The sequence below is a fragment of the Tamandua tetradactyla genome, chromosome 6, assembly GCF_023851605.1.
Source record: "Tamandua tetradactyla isolate mTamTet1 chromosome 6, mTamTet1.pri, whole genome shotgun sequence".
In the NCBI taxonomy this organism is placed as follows: Eukaryota; Metazoa; Chordata; class Mammalia; order Pilosa; family Myrmecophagidae; genus Tamandua; species Tamandua tetradactyla.
In genome coordinates, this window is record NC_135332.1 from 49,078,985 (window position 1) to 49,095,751 (window position 16,767).

Here is a 16,767-nt window from a genome sequence, read left to right on the forward strand (position 1 = left end):
CAGGCCAGAGCACAGCCATGGGAGTGACGAGGCCTGCATTCTCATCCTAGTCCTACCAATATCTTTCTGTGTGACCTTGGGCAAAGCACCTCAACCCTGTGAGCCTCCATTTGTTTTTTGTCCATACATGCAGGGATGGGACTGGATGATTTGTGATGACCCAGCTGTAAATTCAATTGGTGTCCACCCCCCACCACCCAACCCCATTCTCCTCTGTCCTGCTACAGCTGGCCCAGAAGCCTCTTTATGACTCATCAGCCCTTCTACCCAGGCTGAACAGGGGAAATACAAACCAGGGTGTAATTCCTTAATTACTTGAGAGCAGGGTCGGAAGTCAGCAGGCCTGGGTTCCTGGCCAAGCTCCGTCACTACCTAGCCATGTGACCTTGGGAGAAGGCACACTTTTCAAGGCCTCAGTTTCGCCTTTTTTGAAACCAATGGGTGAGACTAGGAGATTTCTATAGCAGAATCCATATCTAAATTCCGTGGTTTCTAATTTTCCCTTCTGAAATACTGCCAATAAACGTCTTTATGGACTCAGTTTCCAGGCACAGAGTAATGGGACACAGTTCCTACCCTCCATGAGCTTTAAGTCAGGTGAGAAAAGAGCCGCAGGTGCAATGAATGGGATAGGTACTGAATAGAGAGAGAGACGTATGCAAAACATGTGGTATTAAAAAGGGGTCCAAGGAGGTGATGCTGGAGCTGATCTTCAAAGACCAAGTGGGAGTTCACCAGTGGATGAGGCTTGATGTGTTCAAGACAGAAGGGACTGCATGTACTTAGGCAGGTGTGAATCTGCATAGAAACTGCCTGCCCGGTTGTTAGGGTGATGGGAACAAACTAGGATTCTTTGCATTGACTGCTCCCCCTCCCACCACTTTAGAATGGTCCACTACCCCCTGGGTGGGGGTGAGGGAGGTTATGGTTCAGCCATCACAAAGCACGTTATCAAAGAGATGATGAGTGAGCCGCAAAATGAAAGTCTCCCCTTCTATCTTTCTGCCTTTATCTGTTCTCTGAATTAGAATCAATGAAGTGGGTCTGGAATCAGGCGGCTGGTTCAAATGACCCCCAAGATGACTCATCAGGCCAGGTCAGAGGAGGAACGTGGTTCTGTGCAAAATGGGGCCCGGTGGCTGGCGTGGGCAGTCTCGGTTTGCTAGGCACCCCCCTGTGTGTGGCTGGAACACGTGATCTGTCCTGCAGCTGTGGCGGCCTGCTGTGGCTCCTCAGGGAGCTGTCCAAGTCCTCTGCAGAGAGATGGAGTTCACCTGCCCCTTCCCCGTGAAGGACGTCCTGCAATGGAAATGTGCCTTTCCCCTGCCTTCTCTATCTGTTGCTGCAGTGGTCTGCAACTCACATGCCTGGCTCTGCACACTCCAAAATACACGAGAACAGCTTAGAGGCGGGGAATGCACGCATCCAGGATGCTCGTTAGCTGTGAGCAGCCCGCTAGGCTGCCATCCATTGGGGTTAACCAGATTCAGGGAAAGCCTGTGAAGTGCCGGCAAGCGTTCTGCTGGCCTGGCTTGCTACAGCAATTTGTATCCAAGGGAAAGTCAGGGAAATACTGGAAATGCTGCAGGAACTGGCACACTTGCCAGATGGTTCCTGGGGCTCAACTGTATCTGCAGAGGGACAGTCTGCAGGGGGAGGTCCTTTCAGCAAAGAGCAAAGGGACTGGCTGATGGCTCATTCTTTATCCTGGGGCTCATCTGGAGGAAGCTGGGGGATTGGAGCACACCCACCCTCGCTCTCTCTTCCCAGAACCTTGAAGCTGTGGTTGCCTGAAGCTAGAGTGGCATTCGGGATCAGTTATCTCTAAACACTCCTAACTCTGCTGCTTTAGACATCTGCCACCTGTTACATTCTTTCCCAGTTAAGCCAACCAGTCTCTTCTCCTAACAGCCAACTGCCATCCTCTCTCCTTCGTGTAAACTAACCTGATTTAGTACATTCCACAGCTTGGGCAATGATTATCAATTCTCTGAATTCAGTTGTGCTGCCAGAGCTGAACCAAGAGGCAGTAAGGACAAAGCAAAGGGATGGATAAATGAGCTTGAAAATATGAATAACTGGGAGGGAATTTTAAATTATTTGCTTCATTTGAACAGAATTTTCAAGAACTCATTCCTTTTGTCCTGATAACACATCTGCCTTTGCCTTCCTAAACTGGGGCATTTTGAGCAGTTAAGAACTGTGTCTGTCTTGGCTTTGCTGTCCATTCCAGGTGGGTCAGTGGTCATAGTCTGACTCGCACTTATGTCCCTTGAAGCCTTGGTCACTGGGGAGACAGAGTGAAGGCAAAAGGGCAGTCAACACAAAGTCACCCCGTTGTCCCTGCAAGCAGAGCCCAGCAGCGTCGTGCTAGTGGTAGCCAGTGGCTTCCCGCTGGTAGAGAGAGCATTACTGCAGCAAGGGGACATGCTGTGGATGGCCACAAGTTGGGAAGGTGCCCACTTATTAGGAGACCAGGAGTCATCTGTCTGCTTCCTTTAACTTCCCTGTTCTATCAGGACCCCCAAGAGGACAGGTTCTGCCTTCGTCGTCCTCTCACTTTCTCTACCTCCCAGCACCTCGCCTGTTAGTGGGGTGTCGAGGGTTTTAGTAGAAACCGTCCATATTTATTCACACAGACCTACATTTGAATCTCGCAGGGTAAGCTTCAGCACGTCAGTTAACCTCAGAGAGGCTCGGGCTCCTTGGATGTTGAATGAGGTTAGTATGACGCGTCATGTAGGGTGTAGTTTTTCCTATTGACTGGGACAGTGGCTGGCACCGAGTGGCTCTCAGTGGACATCTGTCCCCCGCCCTTTTCCCCTGGGTACTCAATGCATGTTGCTGAATAAATGAACAAATTATTTCAGAGATGAATACACTCTGGATTTCTTGGATACTTTCACATTCAAAAAAGTTCATATATTGCAGTTAAAAAAAAAAATCCAACTCTGTAACCGCATTTGCAGTTTACAGCAGGAGGCGGCCACCCTGTGGTGAGCTAAAATGAGCAGAAGGAAACGTGGCCAATTTTCCCACCCCCAAGAAAAGACAGAGAAACGACTCCAAGAAACAATTCCAGAGGACCTTGTGTTTGACCTCTTTTATCTCTCCCATCGACTCAGGAAGCACACAGTTGGTACCTAATAAATGGACTCCAAAGTCGTGGCCTTCTGGGAGGACTGGGAGCAGCAAGTCTGGCTGGGAGCGCGGTGACGTGCTTGGAGCCGCAGTGTCCTCTAGTGGCCAAGTCCAGCTACAGCACCCACGGAGAGGCAGAAGGGGAGACTTGGTGTCCAGGGCTGGGCTGGTTCCCTAGAGCACAGCTGCCTTCCTGACTGGAAAATAACAAACAAAACAAACAAGCAAAAACTACGCTTTCCGGGAAGTGCTTCTCTGAATGTATCACTGAGGGGCAGCCATTGCAGCCACATTTGTCCTTTAAAATTCATTAAGCGTCAATTAACGGTTAGCTCTAGGCAATGAATGTCTAGGTTGTTTGCATCACAAAAAGAAAGCAGCTAGACGTTCAGTACCTCTGATGGGAGGACACAGCACCACCTAGGAAGTATGTTTGCCACAGAATTAAGCTGAGTCTGATCACGTCTCTAGATCGAACTGGTAATTTATGGGAAATAAATTGGTAGTTAATAAATAAATGCATTTATAGAGGAACATGTTGAATGAAACCACAGGGATGCAATCAGCGGTATCTAGAACATGAAAATTCTACAGGACAAATGACCTGGTTTCTTGAGCAATAAATTGCAAAGGAGAGGGGAAGAGATGGACTTTTTTTGGATCCTCATCTAAATAAAATAAAAAGAGAGACTTGTTTAGAAAACTGGGGAAATCGGAACATTGTATAGTGTGTTTGACATTAAGGAATTGTTCACATTTTTTAGGCGTGATGATGGTATTGGTTGTGTTCTTTAAAAGATTCTCTGTATTTTGAAGGAACATACTAAAATATTTTCAGACGAAATGGTGCATTGTCTGGAATTTGTTCAAAATAATTCCAGAGTGGGTAGTGAGACGATGAAACACCACTGGCCATGTTCATCATTGTCAGGCTGGGCGACGGGTGCATGAGGGTTCAATGCACTATTTATCCTACTTTTGTTTATACTTGAACTTTTTCAAATTTAAATGCTTAAAATATACTTCTTTTAAAAGTTCTATTTTGAGTCTCCTTGAAAGAGCCCCTAGATGACTCTTATAAGAGCCTCTATGCTGGCTCGATGGAAAAATCAGGAGTCTACTATCTGACAACCTCTGCTGGATGGGGTGCTGTGGGTTGCTTTCATGAGGCACACCTGGGAAGAACAGTCAGAATCAGATGAAGGGCCATGCTTTTTGGCTGCACCATTTGAATTAGCTTCTGTTGTTTTATTTACTCCTGGATGATAGAGTGGGAAGAGGCCAAGAACCAGTGGACAGATCTTCGAAGGGACCACTCTGACATGTGCTGTGACTGGGCAGCCAGTTGCTCCCAGGCTGTCTGCAATCTCCAAATAATCAGCACGACCCTCTCTCCTCAGCAATAACTCCTGTTCCACAACTTCCCAAGAAAATGTTCTGAGTATCAGCGCATCGGCAAGTGCGTAGCTGGATTAAGCGCCTCCTGCCTCCTTTATAACCCTCATGCTCCCTTCTGCTGCTGGCTTACGTAAACACAGCTGCATCAGCAGCCTGCCAGATGCCAACTCTCCTAAAAGATATTTGGCATTTTTCCTACCCTGGCTAAAAATAAGTCCCAGGATCTCCTGGGCATCTGCAGGTGGTGTGCTCACTTTGCCGTGTGGGAGTTTTCTTAGGATGCTGTACCTCAGAAACATGGAATTGCTTGTACCAAATCCTTCCCTCGGGGAATGGTCACAAGTAAAATCAAAACTGAAAGAGCCCTCTTTTCGTCCCTAAAGGCCTTCCCTAACTAGGCATTAGCCTTGAACATGACACCTGCAGACAGAGGATGTGGGTTCGTGTCCCTATCCTGCTACTTAGCTGTGTCTGTGACTGGTTACTCAAACTCCTGTAACTTCAGTTCTGTTATATTTATAATAGGAGCGATGGTAATAGCCACACTTTTTGGTTGTGAGAATTAAAGTGTATGTGAAAAGAGGTTTGGAAACAATAAGCTATGAAATGTGCTAATTATTTTTCTTTATATTACACTTTCCCACTCACCTTCCTGTGCCAACAGGCTCTCATTTATTCATTCACTCAACAAATATTTGAGTGTCTGCTATGTGCCATGGATTGTTCTAGGAGCTGTGAATGAAGCAGTGAACAAAACATACAAAAATCCTGCCTCGTGGAGCTTACAGTTTAATTACAGCTTAATTGTTGAGGAGACCAACAATTAACAAAATAATTATATTAAAAAGTATTGTATATAAAATGATGGTAAGAGTTATAGGGGAAAATAAAGCAAGGACGCTGGATAAGAACTGCCTGTTTGGGTAGAGACTGCAGTTTTAAATCAGGTGGAAAAGAAGACTATATTCAGAAGTTAATATTTGAGTAAGGTTTTGCAGGAGATGAGGGATAAGGCAAGTAGATACATGGTAGATAAGCATTTCTAGCAGAGTTAACAGGAAATGCAAAGGTCCTGAGGTAGAAATATACCTGATCTATTTCAGGAATAGGAGACCAGTGTGATTGGAGAGGACTGAGGGTAGGAGATGACGTCAGAGAGGTAGTAGGTAAAGTCGGGTGAAGTCATATGGTCAGTCATTTTAAGAGCTTTGGCTTTTAATCTGAATGATTTAATCGAATCATTCTGGCTGTTGTGTTGAGAAAAGCCTGAAGGTTGGCAAAACTGGAAGCAGGGAGGCTTTGAAGATGTAAAAGAGACCCAAATTGAATTCCTAGAGATGAAAAATATGATATCTAGATGAGAAATACATTGGATAGAATTAACAGCAGATTAGACATTGCAGGAGAAAAGATTAGTTAACTTGAAGACACAATAACAGGGCCTATCCAAAACTAAACACAGAGCAAAAAAGAGACTAAAAAAATTTAACAGAGAATTAACAAGCAGTGAAACAATGTCAAGTGGCCTAATGTATGTATAATTGGAGTCCCAGGAAAAAGAGAAAGGAGAAAAAATTTTTGAGGAAGTAATGACTGAAAATTTTCCATTCTACAAATGCATGGATCCAAGAAGCTCAATGAACCACAAGCACAAGAAACAGGATGAAATCTACACTTAATAATCAAATTGCTTAAAACCAATGGTAAAAAGCTATTATTCAAAAAAATACAATTATTAAAAACAGCCTGTGGGGGGAATAAAAGATATACATGGAGAGAGATAAGATGACAGCAGACTTATCATCAGAAACAATGCAAGCCAGGAAGCAGTAGAGCAGCATGATTAAAATGATTAAAAGAAAAAAAAATTCTGTGACTCCAGAACTCTTTACCCAGTAAAAATGTCTTTTAAAAAAATGAAGGTGAAATAAAGACCTTTTCATACATACAAAGGCTAAAATCACTACAGACTTGCACTACAAGGAATGTTAAAAGAAGTCCTTCAGGCAGAAGGAAAATGGTACCAGATGGAATGAAGAGCACCAGAAATGGTAAGTACAAGAATATTTAAGTATGTGCCTCTTTTCTTATTATTTATATCTCTTTAAAAGATAATTGACAGCTAACAGCAAAAACAAAAACAGTGAATTGTGGGGTTTATAAAGTTTGGAAGTAAAATGAATGACAACAGTAGCCCAAAGGCTTTGGAAAGGAGAAATTGAAATATAGCTTAAGGTTCTTATATGATATAGAATGTGGTATAATGTCATTTGAAGGTAGGTGGTGACAAGCAAAAAGTGTACACTACAAATCCTAAAGTAACTCCTAAAATAAAAGAGTTATTGTTAGATTAGATTTTTTAGAAAGCGAGACTTGGCTACATGCGGTCTACAGGAAACTTACCTTAAATATAGAGACACAGATGGGTTACAAGTAAATATCAATTCTACACAAATTTTTCCAGATAATTGAAAAGAAGGGAACACATTTCAACTCATTCGATGAGTTACATCACACTAAAACAAACAAAGAAACATTATAAGAAAAATACAAAACAATATCTACAGATTCAGTGAAATCCTATCAAAATCCCACCCATCTTTATTTGCAGAAATGGACAAGCTGATTCTAAACTTTATTGGAAATGCAAGGGATCCAGAAGAGGCAAAACAACCTTGAGAAATAGGAACAAAGTTGGAGGCCTCATGCCATCCAATTTCAAAACTTAATGCCAAGTTACAATAATCAGGAGTGGGTGGTACTCCTGATTATAAGGATAGGCATATAACTCAGTAGAATAAAAGTGAGAATCCAGGTGCACGGGTGGTTCAGGGGGTAGAATGCTTGCCTGTCAACGGGGAGGCCTGGGTTTGATTCCTGGCCCAGGCACCAAAAAAAAAAAAAGCGAGAGTCCAGGAATAACCCTTATATTTACAGTCAACTTATTTTTTGACAAGGACAACATGATAATTCAATGGGGGAAAGGATAGTCTTCTCAACTAATGGTGCTGGGACAACTGAATATTCACATGCAAAAGAAAGAGGTTGGACCCTCAGTTCAGACCATATATAAAAATTAACTGAAAATGAATCAAAGACCTAAATGTAAGTGATAAAACTTTCAGAAGTAAAAATATAATAAATCTTTGTGATCTTGGATTAGGCAATGGTTTCTTAGATATGATACCAAAACAAGCAATAAAAGAAAAATAGGAAAATGAAACTTCATAAAATTTTTAAAAATTTTGTGCTTCAAAGGACACCATCAGGAAAGTGAAAAAATAACTTGCAAAATGGGAGAAAATATTTGGAAATTGTAAGGGACTAACATCCAGAATATATATAAAGAACTCTTTACAACTCAATAATAAAAAGACAAATAGCATGATTTAAAAATTAGCTAAGTGGTGATCAGTGAAGGGGAGGGGAAGGGGTAGGTATGTATGAATTTTTTCTGTCTTCTTTTTATTGCTTTTTCTGAATTGATGCAGATGTTCTAGGAAATGATCATGATGATGAATATACAACTATGTGATGACAGTGTGAGTTATTGATTATATAACAAGAATGGAACGATCATACGATAAGAATGTTTGTGTTTGTATGTGGTTATGTATCATAAATAAAAAATAAATTAATTAAAAAAGAAAGGGAGGGTTAAGGGGTATGGCATGTATGAATTTGTTTCTGTGGTCTTCTTTTTATTTCTTTTTCTGAATTCATGCAAATGTTCTAAGAAATGATTATGATGATGAATATGCAGCTATGCGATGATATTGTGAATTACTGATTATATATGTAGAATGGATCATATGTTAAGAATATTGTGTTTCTTTGTTATATATATTTTTAAATTTAATAAAAAAATTTTAAAAAACAAAACAAAAAAAAGCATAAAAATTAGCTAAGGATCTGAATACATATTTCTCTAAAGAGGACAAAAAATGGCCATAGGCACATGAACATATGCTCAACATCATTAGCCACTAAGGAAATGCAAATCAAACCCACAATGAGATTCCACTACACTCCCATTAGACTGGCTAGATTTTTAAAATAAGGACAACAACAAGTGTTGGCAAGGATTTGGAGAAATTGGAACCCTTGTACATTGCTCATGGGAATGTAAAACAGGACAGTTGTTGTGGAAAAGTGGCAGTTCCTCAAAAATTAAACAGAGTTACTATGTTAGCAATTCCACCCTAAGTATATACGCAAGAGAATTGAAAACAGATGTCCATACACAGACTTGTACACAAATATTTATAGCAGCATTATTAATAATAGGTAAAGAGTAGAAACAGCTCAAATGTCCATCAAGTGATGAATGGATAAACAAAACGTGGTATATCCACAGAATGGAATACTAGTCAACCATGAAAAGGAATGAAGCACTGATACATGCTATAACACTGAATGAGCCTTAAAAAATTTGCCTAGCACAAAAGGCCGTGTATTGTATTATTCCATTTCTATGAAAGGTCCAGGATAGGTAAATACATAGAGACAGAAAGCAGATTAATATTTGTCAGGGACTAGGGGTGGTGGTGGTTGTGACTGCTAATGGTACAGAATTTCTTTTTCAGCGTAATGAAATGTTCTGGAATTAGATATTGGTGATGGCTCCACAACTTTGTGAACATAGTAAAAACCACTGAATTCTCCACTTTAAAAGACTGAATTTTTATGGCATGTGAATTATATTTCAATAAAAAACAAAAAAAGAGGGTGGAAGGAGACATAATGGAAAATTTCAATAAATGTTCTTTTAAAGGGAAACAGGGGACAAGAACATAACTTTTTCAGATAGGAGAAACAATATATTTGCAGTTAATAATAAGATCCAGGAGAGAGAGAGAGAAATTGATCATGCAGGAAAGAGAGAGAGAATTGCTGGAGGGATGTAGCTGAGAGAGGCTGGAATTGTGGGCAGAGGAGCTGCCTTGTGCATGGCTCACCTACAGCAACAGGAGAGAGTGGACATGTATGTGCAATGCAGGTAGGTGGATCTATCTAATGTGGGAGCTTGAGGAAGTTTTCTTCCAAATGCCCTCCTTCAGAGAGCTCAGTCTGTTTTTCTGGAACATATTGTATATAGCCTCCTGTCTCAACATTTGCCTTCAAAGACAGCAGATTGGCTTCAATGAAAACAAACAAGCAAGCAAGGAAATTCATCATGGAAAATAATCTACCCCTAATAGCTTTGAAATTAATTCACTACGAACAGGTCATTCCTTTACTCTGAACCCTTTCAAAAAAGGTTACTTATTTCTATGATATTTCAATCTATTTTTACAATTAAATTTTATTATTGAAGGGTAGTATTTGCACAAATAAAATTTAAAAGGTACAGAAAGTAAATCTCTCTACTACCTTTGACCCCTGTCCTTCTCCTCAAGGCCAGTTTGTTGTATCATCCCAGAGTTATTCTATGCATATCCAAGCATATATGTGTATATTTATGAATATATTCCTCTTCTTTTTTTTTAAAACCACAAGTGCTATCCAAACTTACCCACTATTGGGCGTCTTGCCATATTCACTTAAAATACATCTTGGGGATTATTTCCTATCAGTACATATAGAATTGTCTCATCGCTTTTCAAAATTACCATGATATGATGGTTTTAAAATATATTCACAAAGTCTTTGATACTCCTTTCTTCAAGAGGAAGGGCTTGATTCCCCTCTCAAGTGTGGACTGGACTTAGTGATTCACTTCTAAATAGCAGAAAATAGCTGAAGCAATAATGCATGCCCTCTGACACCAGGTCGTAAAGACAGTGCAGCTTCCTCCCTGCTCTCTGTCTCTTAGGTCACTTGCTCTGGGGGAAAGTCGGCTGCCATGTCATTCCAACAGCCCTCTGGAGAGGCCCACGTGGTAGGAACAGAGGCCTCCTGCCAACGTCCTGGGAGTGGCCCATCTTGAAAACGGATCCTCCAGCCCTTGCCAGGCTTTCAGATGACAGCAGTTCCGGCTCCCATCTTAACCACAACCCAGTGAGGGACCCTGAGTCAGAACCACCCAGCTAAGCTGCTCCCAAATTCTTGACCCCCACACACGGAGATAAAAAATGTTTGTTATTTTAAGCTGCTAAATTTTGGCATAATTTGTTATGGAACAATAGATAACTAATACGCATGCTTAAGAGAAATGTTCCCCCCCCCCCCCCCATTTCAACATGAAAAGTCCTCTGGCAGTCATAAAGCATGTCATGGATTAAAGATGTGATAATGAGTTCTTCTTCCATCCTTTCTCCCCTGCTCTCTGACAGTGATTAGCACAGACCTCTGGGGGTGCTCCAGCCACGTTGCTCGGCAGTAAGTCCACGTGGCCTGTGGTCTTTGAGCCAGGGTTGTGCTGGCCCATCTCACTGTTCTCAGGAGATGACTCCGCCGAAGCTGTATTGGTATATTCATCAGTACTTCCGCCAGCAAGGCTCTGGGTCAGTGTGGGGAGCCATATAATTTTCAGTTTTTGAAATGTTTCCACTTTGTTCAGAAAGTTAAATCAGCTAAGAAACAAATCTGGTTATGTGGGTCCCTTTCCCGTCTTTGCTGCTGATCTGGGAAGGCCTCTCTGTAGTGTGGAAAGGACCTGTCAAGTGGACTTCGATGATAAAGGCAAAAAAAAAAAAAGCTTGTCTTTGCCCTGGAGTGGGAAGGCAGCTAATAGTATTCAGATATTTTGAGATGAAGCTGTTACCATGGGAATGTTTCCATATCTCTCCCTTAGTAATGATGCATAGAAACAATGAACAGTACAGTTTTCAGAATTCTAGAAATAAAGGAAACAAGAGAAGGAAAATGAAAGCTGGAATAAAGGCCACAAAGAGAGAACTGATTAATTCAGTCAAAACTGCCCTGGCTGTGTTTTCGGGGGGTGGAGTGAGCTTTGTAGGTCAGCGGTTTTTCCCAAGGGTTAAGGTTCTTATATAGGTTTCTAGTGAAGCTGAAGGGGGTGGGCTGGGGAATGGGGGAGGGAAACTGGAGCCCTGGGGTCCAGATCCTTCTAAATACTTCTCCAATCTGGTCATGACAAGGGCCTCAGGCTGTATCTTAAAGACCAGGAGCATGTTAGGTGCACAGCCAGTTCCATCTTGCAACTCTGGAATTTCCTACACTGCAATGCCCTCTACAAGGACACAAGAATCATTTCATAACAAAGAAGGGACCACTACTCCACTACCCCTTTTGCCCAAACGACCTCACTGTTTGAAGCACAGGTAGGTTCCTCCCCTCCCCCACAACGTCACTGCTAACTGAGCTCCTGGTACTCCAGGACCCTGAGAACTCAAAGGACAGATGATTCATTGATGGGCAAAATAATTTATCTTTTATGACAGAAATTTTATCCTTGCCCGTCATAACTCCACGCCCTCTCTTGGAACGATATGTTGCCTTTTTTTGTTGTTTCTGTTTTTTGCTAATAGAGCCACCCTGCCTATGAAACAAATGGAAATCCAACCTGCTAGCTGGGAAATTAAGAACTCATATTGACATGGTGGTAAAGATATAAAGATTGGGTATCCCCTTAATATAAGCATCCATTAAATCTCACATAAGAAGAAAGAAACAGATATATCCCAACCAAGCACCCCTGCACACACTACCTGACCTAGGGTGAAACAAGATGACTATGGACTGCCTACTCACCTAAATCCTTTCCTGTCAATGGCCTCCAGACCCAGGTTTGCTTGGAGGCTCAGAATCAAGGGATTTCTTTTTGTTCTCTTTTTGCTCTTGAGGTCTTGAATTGAAACACAACATAATCAGCACTTGAACTGTTCCACGGCTGGCAACTAGAGGTTAATCCTCATATGAATGCAGCTAAAGGATCAGACACCATATTTGGTTGGGTGAACCACCAGAGGACCAAGAGTCTTCCCTAAACCTAATGAAGCAATACATACGGTTGTCCTTGTCCCTCCCACCCTCAGCCCAGTCAGGGATCACCCAAAGACAGTTTCATGGCTGGCTTCCCATCTTCATTTGCACTGGGGTCTCCACAGTCCTGGCCATGTAAGGAAGGCCTTCTCTGGCAGGTGTCAAGCCTTCCAATTTTTTGTCACTGACTGCCAGGTGGACAGGGCTTCTTTGTGCTTGCCTGGTCATTTCTGGTTAAGTAGTAACTCTTGGCCCCAGAAATGTGAGCTCTAAAATGTGGCAGGATCCTGTTTATAATGCATAAGATGCAATGTATTTGCAGTCCAGCAACACATGAACACAATGTGCTATATACATATACATAACCTACTAAATTCTCAGCTGCCATTTATACATAATAGGTGAGCACAGCTTTTATGCTACTTGAGATGAACAGCTCTTCTTTTCCGAGCACATCATTATTCTACAGCATAGTTTTCAAATTCAGCCCCTACTTTGATATTCTTTATAAAGAATGTGTCTAAATTTGTAAGCTGGAGAAATTTCCTTCAGTGAGGTGATTGCTGATCTCCAGCCCCAGAAATGTGAGGCACAGAGGCGCGTGAATTCCTTCAGCCCAAATGAAATTAATCTAATACTTTCAATATATAAATCATGCAAAGTCCAAGTTGAACACCATTTCCTCTATAAAGCTTTCTGGGAGCTCCCCAGCTGGAGAAAAGTTTTCCTTTGCACTTGATTTTATTAATCTGTATCTATCTATCTCTATATCTACCTGTAATAGATAATTGTACTGTACCACTGTACTGCATTGGAGGATCTTTGAATCTGCACTCCCCACTATAACTCATTCATCTTTATTTCTTACAACACCCAGCATAGCACCTTATATACAGTAAGCTGCAAATATATGTTACAGAATGAATATCTGACCAAGTGGTATGAAATTCCTTCTGACAAACTAAGTATAACAGGAGGAGAGAGAACAGTGAGCTCAGGCCAGGGAGCCTAGCTGACCAGGTAATCTGAAATAAAACTCGGACCCCAATTCTCAGACCTCTGACCACTGGATCTGAATTATCTGAGCCCCTGCCATTCTGCAGTTGATTTCGGCAATGCTCCTCCCTGCAGCTCAGTTGTCCTACCTTCTAGGCAAGAAATATTTTGGTTTCCTTTCAGTTTTATTTTCTCACTTGGTCTGATAAACTGCTCCAATTTTCATCGAGTTCTAAGGCAAATGGCTTGAAGTTTGCTCATTAATTAATTTATTCATTAAAAAATATTTATTGAGCACCAGCCATGTGCCAAGTATTGTTCCAGGTCCTGAAGACAGAGCTTACATTCAGTAAGGGAGAAGGCAGGCACTCAAATGCACAAACACACATGAACACAAAACAAAGTGATGAGATGCAGAGAATCCAGGGTGATGTCAGAGTGAGTGTCTGGATGGCTTCTTCAGATTAGATGGTCTGGAAGGGCTTCTCTTGGGGAGGTGACATTTAAACGGAGATTTAAATGACAAGAATAAGGCACCTTTGAAAAATCAGAGGGAAGAGCATCCCAAGCAGAGAACAGTGAGTGCAAAAGCTCCGAAGCAGGTATGAAACAAGTCTGGAAACAGAAAGAAGACCCATGTAGCTGGAGAGCGGTAGGTGAGGGGAAGAGGAAACAGGGAGGTCAGAAAAACAGGCAAGGAACATCCCAAGTAGGGATTTTAAAGCCAGGGCAAGGAGTCTGAATTTTGTCTAAGTGTGATGGGAAAACACTGAAGGGTTTTAAGCATAGTAGACAAGATGGCTGCTGCTAACAGAATGGTTGAAAAGCAAACAAATAGAAGAGAGAAACCAATAGTTTCTGTTGTATTAGTCAAAGTGGGAAGAGGTGGTGGCCTGGACCTGGCTGGTAGTAGAAATGGATATAAGTAGACAGATAAATGTTTTGCAAGTAGGATCAACTGGACTTGTGGATGGGAGCAGAAGATAACTTCCTTTTTTTTTTTTTTTTGTCTTTAGCAGTTATGTAGATGGTGGTGCCCTGTTACAATGAGGAAGACTGGTGAAGGGGAAGTTAGTGCTGGATATCATGGGCTCTGTTTAAGGTACCTTAAAAAGCCAAGAGGAAAGAACAATCAGGAAATTGGGAAATAGGAGTTTAGATGTCTAGAATAAGGACAGGGCTGATTGATAGCAAATTGAGTCAGTGGTGATTGTATTTAAAGTCAAGGGTCTGCTAGTAGAAATGAGCTATACAATTGCCAAGAGTTTAATTTCTAACTACCACTCTCCAATATAACTCCAGGGTTTCTTAGAGAAATGGCCAGGAATAGGGCAGGGTTTCTTAGAGAAACGGCCAGGACTTGGGCAGGGAAAGTAGAGGATGTTGCCTGGGAAGTACGCAAGTTACCTGGAACCACTTGTGCTGCCAGAAAGTTAAGAAGTGTTCAGAAAATAATGGGGCATGTGTTGAAAAGACACAGGAGCCAACGTGAAGTTCCCGATGGCCAAATGTGGGATAAAAACAGAGTTGCAACAGTTGAGTCACAAACTAATGATGGTAATAGATTATGACCCATAAAATAAATATCGATGAGTCCATACTGGTATAAATAAATAATTGAATAAATTAATGAGGAAAAAGCCACCATTTTCCCTTATAGTAGAATCCCAATTAATAAATGTAGAAGGAATGATGGAAGTAGAAAATTTGGTGAATACCATAGCTATATTTGTTTTGGGCGAGATCAGTAATAGTCAAAACCACAATGAGATACCAGTTCACTCTCAGCAGGATGGCTGTGATACAAAAAGGTAATAAATGTTGATGAGGATGTGGAGAAATCAGAACCCTCATACATTGCTCATGGAATGTAAAATGGGGCAGAGGTATGGAAAACAGTTTGGCATTTCCTCAAAAAGTTAAGCATAGAATTTCCTTATTACCCCGCAGTTCCACTCCTAGGGATATACTTAAGGGAAATGAAAATATTTATGTCCATAATAAACCTTGTATGTAAGTGTTCATAACATTATAATAACCAAAAAATGGAAACAACCCAAATGGCCATCAAACAATGAATGGATAAACAAAAGGTGGTATATCCATACAATGTTATTCAGCCATAAAAAGGAATAAAGTTCTAACACATTACAGCATGGATGAACCTTGACAACATTATTTCAGTCACAAAAGACCACACATGTGTACATATTTTAACATTTTTTATTGTGAAATATAGCATATATACAAAAAACAATAAATTTTAAAGTATATTTTAACAAGTAGGTATAGAACAGATTTCAAAGTTTGGTATGGGTTACAGTTCCACAATTTCAGGTTTTTTCCTTCTAGCTGCTCCAAGACACTGGAGGCTAAAGGAAATATCAGTATAATGATTCAGAAATCGTACTCATTTGTTAAATCCTATTTTCTCTGTTATAACTTTTTTTCTTTTGATCCTTCTCTCAATCTTTGGCGAAATTTGGGCTATGCTCATTCTAACTTTTTTCATGTTAAAAAGGGGTGTTGACAATATGGGATAGGGGGATGGAACTAAGTTGGTGTTCTTGGAGAGGCTGTTCCCTCTCGGTTTCAGGATTTATCTCGCCTAGGAACCATTTGGAAATTACAGGTTTCTTGAGAGAGCATCAGGGGTATCCTACGTGGGAAAGTTTAATAGTTCCGTATTTTTTTCTCCAGTCCCTCAAGGGATTTTCTCAATACTTTTTTACTCTCTACCCAACATACTCAGGTATTACGTTGAACTATATAGAATTACAAGCGCTTGTTCCCATTCTGGGCTCCATGTGTTTGGGTTGCTTAAATGAGCTACCCAGTAAGGTTGAGTTAGATTGTGTTTTACAGAAAATTTAGGTTTTGGACAAAATAAACCTCTTTTCCTTTGAAGACCACATATTTTATGATTCCATTTACACAAAATGCTAAAATAGGTAAATCTTACGATAACTTTTTAAATGTTTGAAATTATTTTAAAATAAAAAGTTAAAAAAATTAAAAAATAAGGGTCCTGAATGAGATAACCTAGAGACAGAGTATAGACAGAGAAGAGAGGTTAACCCAGGACCAAACCTTGGGCTACTATACCACTGAGGCACATTCCAGAGATTGAGCAAAGGTTGAACAGCCAGTAAGAGACTGAGAAAGTCTCCAGTGAGATAGAAAACTCAGCTGTTTGTGCTGCCTGCCAAGACAATAAGGGTGAGGGACATTTTGTTGTCCCCAATACTCAGAAAGCTCAAACAAGACATTTCTCACATACATTTATACATGCCTCTCCAGCTCTCCCAGATTAATAGGACAGCTTTGCTCAAGTGCAGGAAGGGA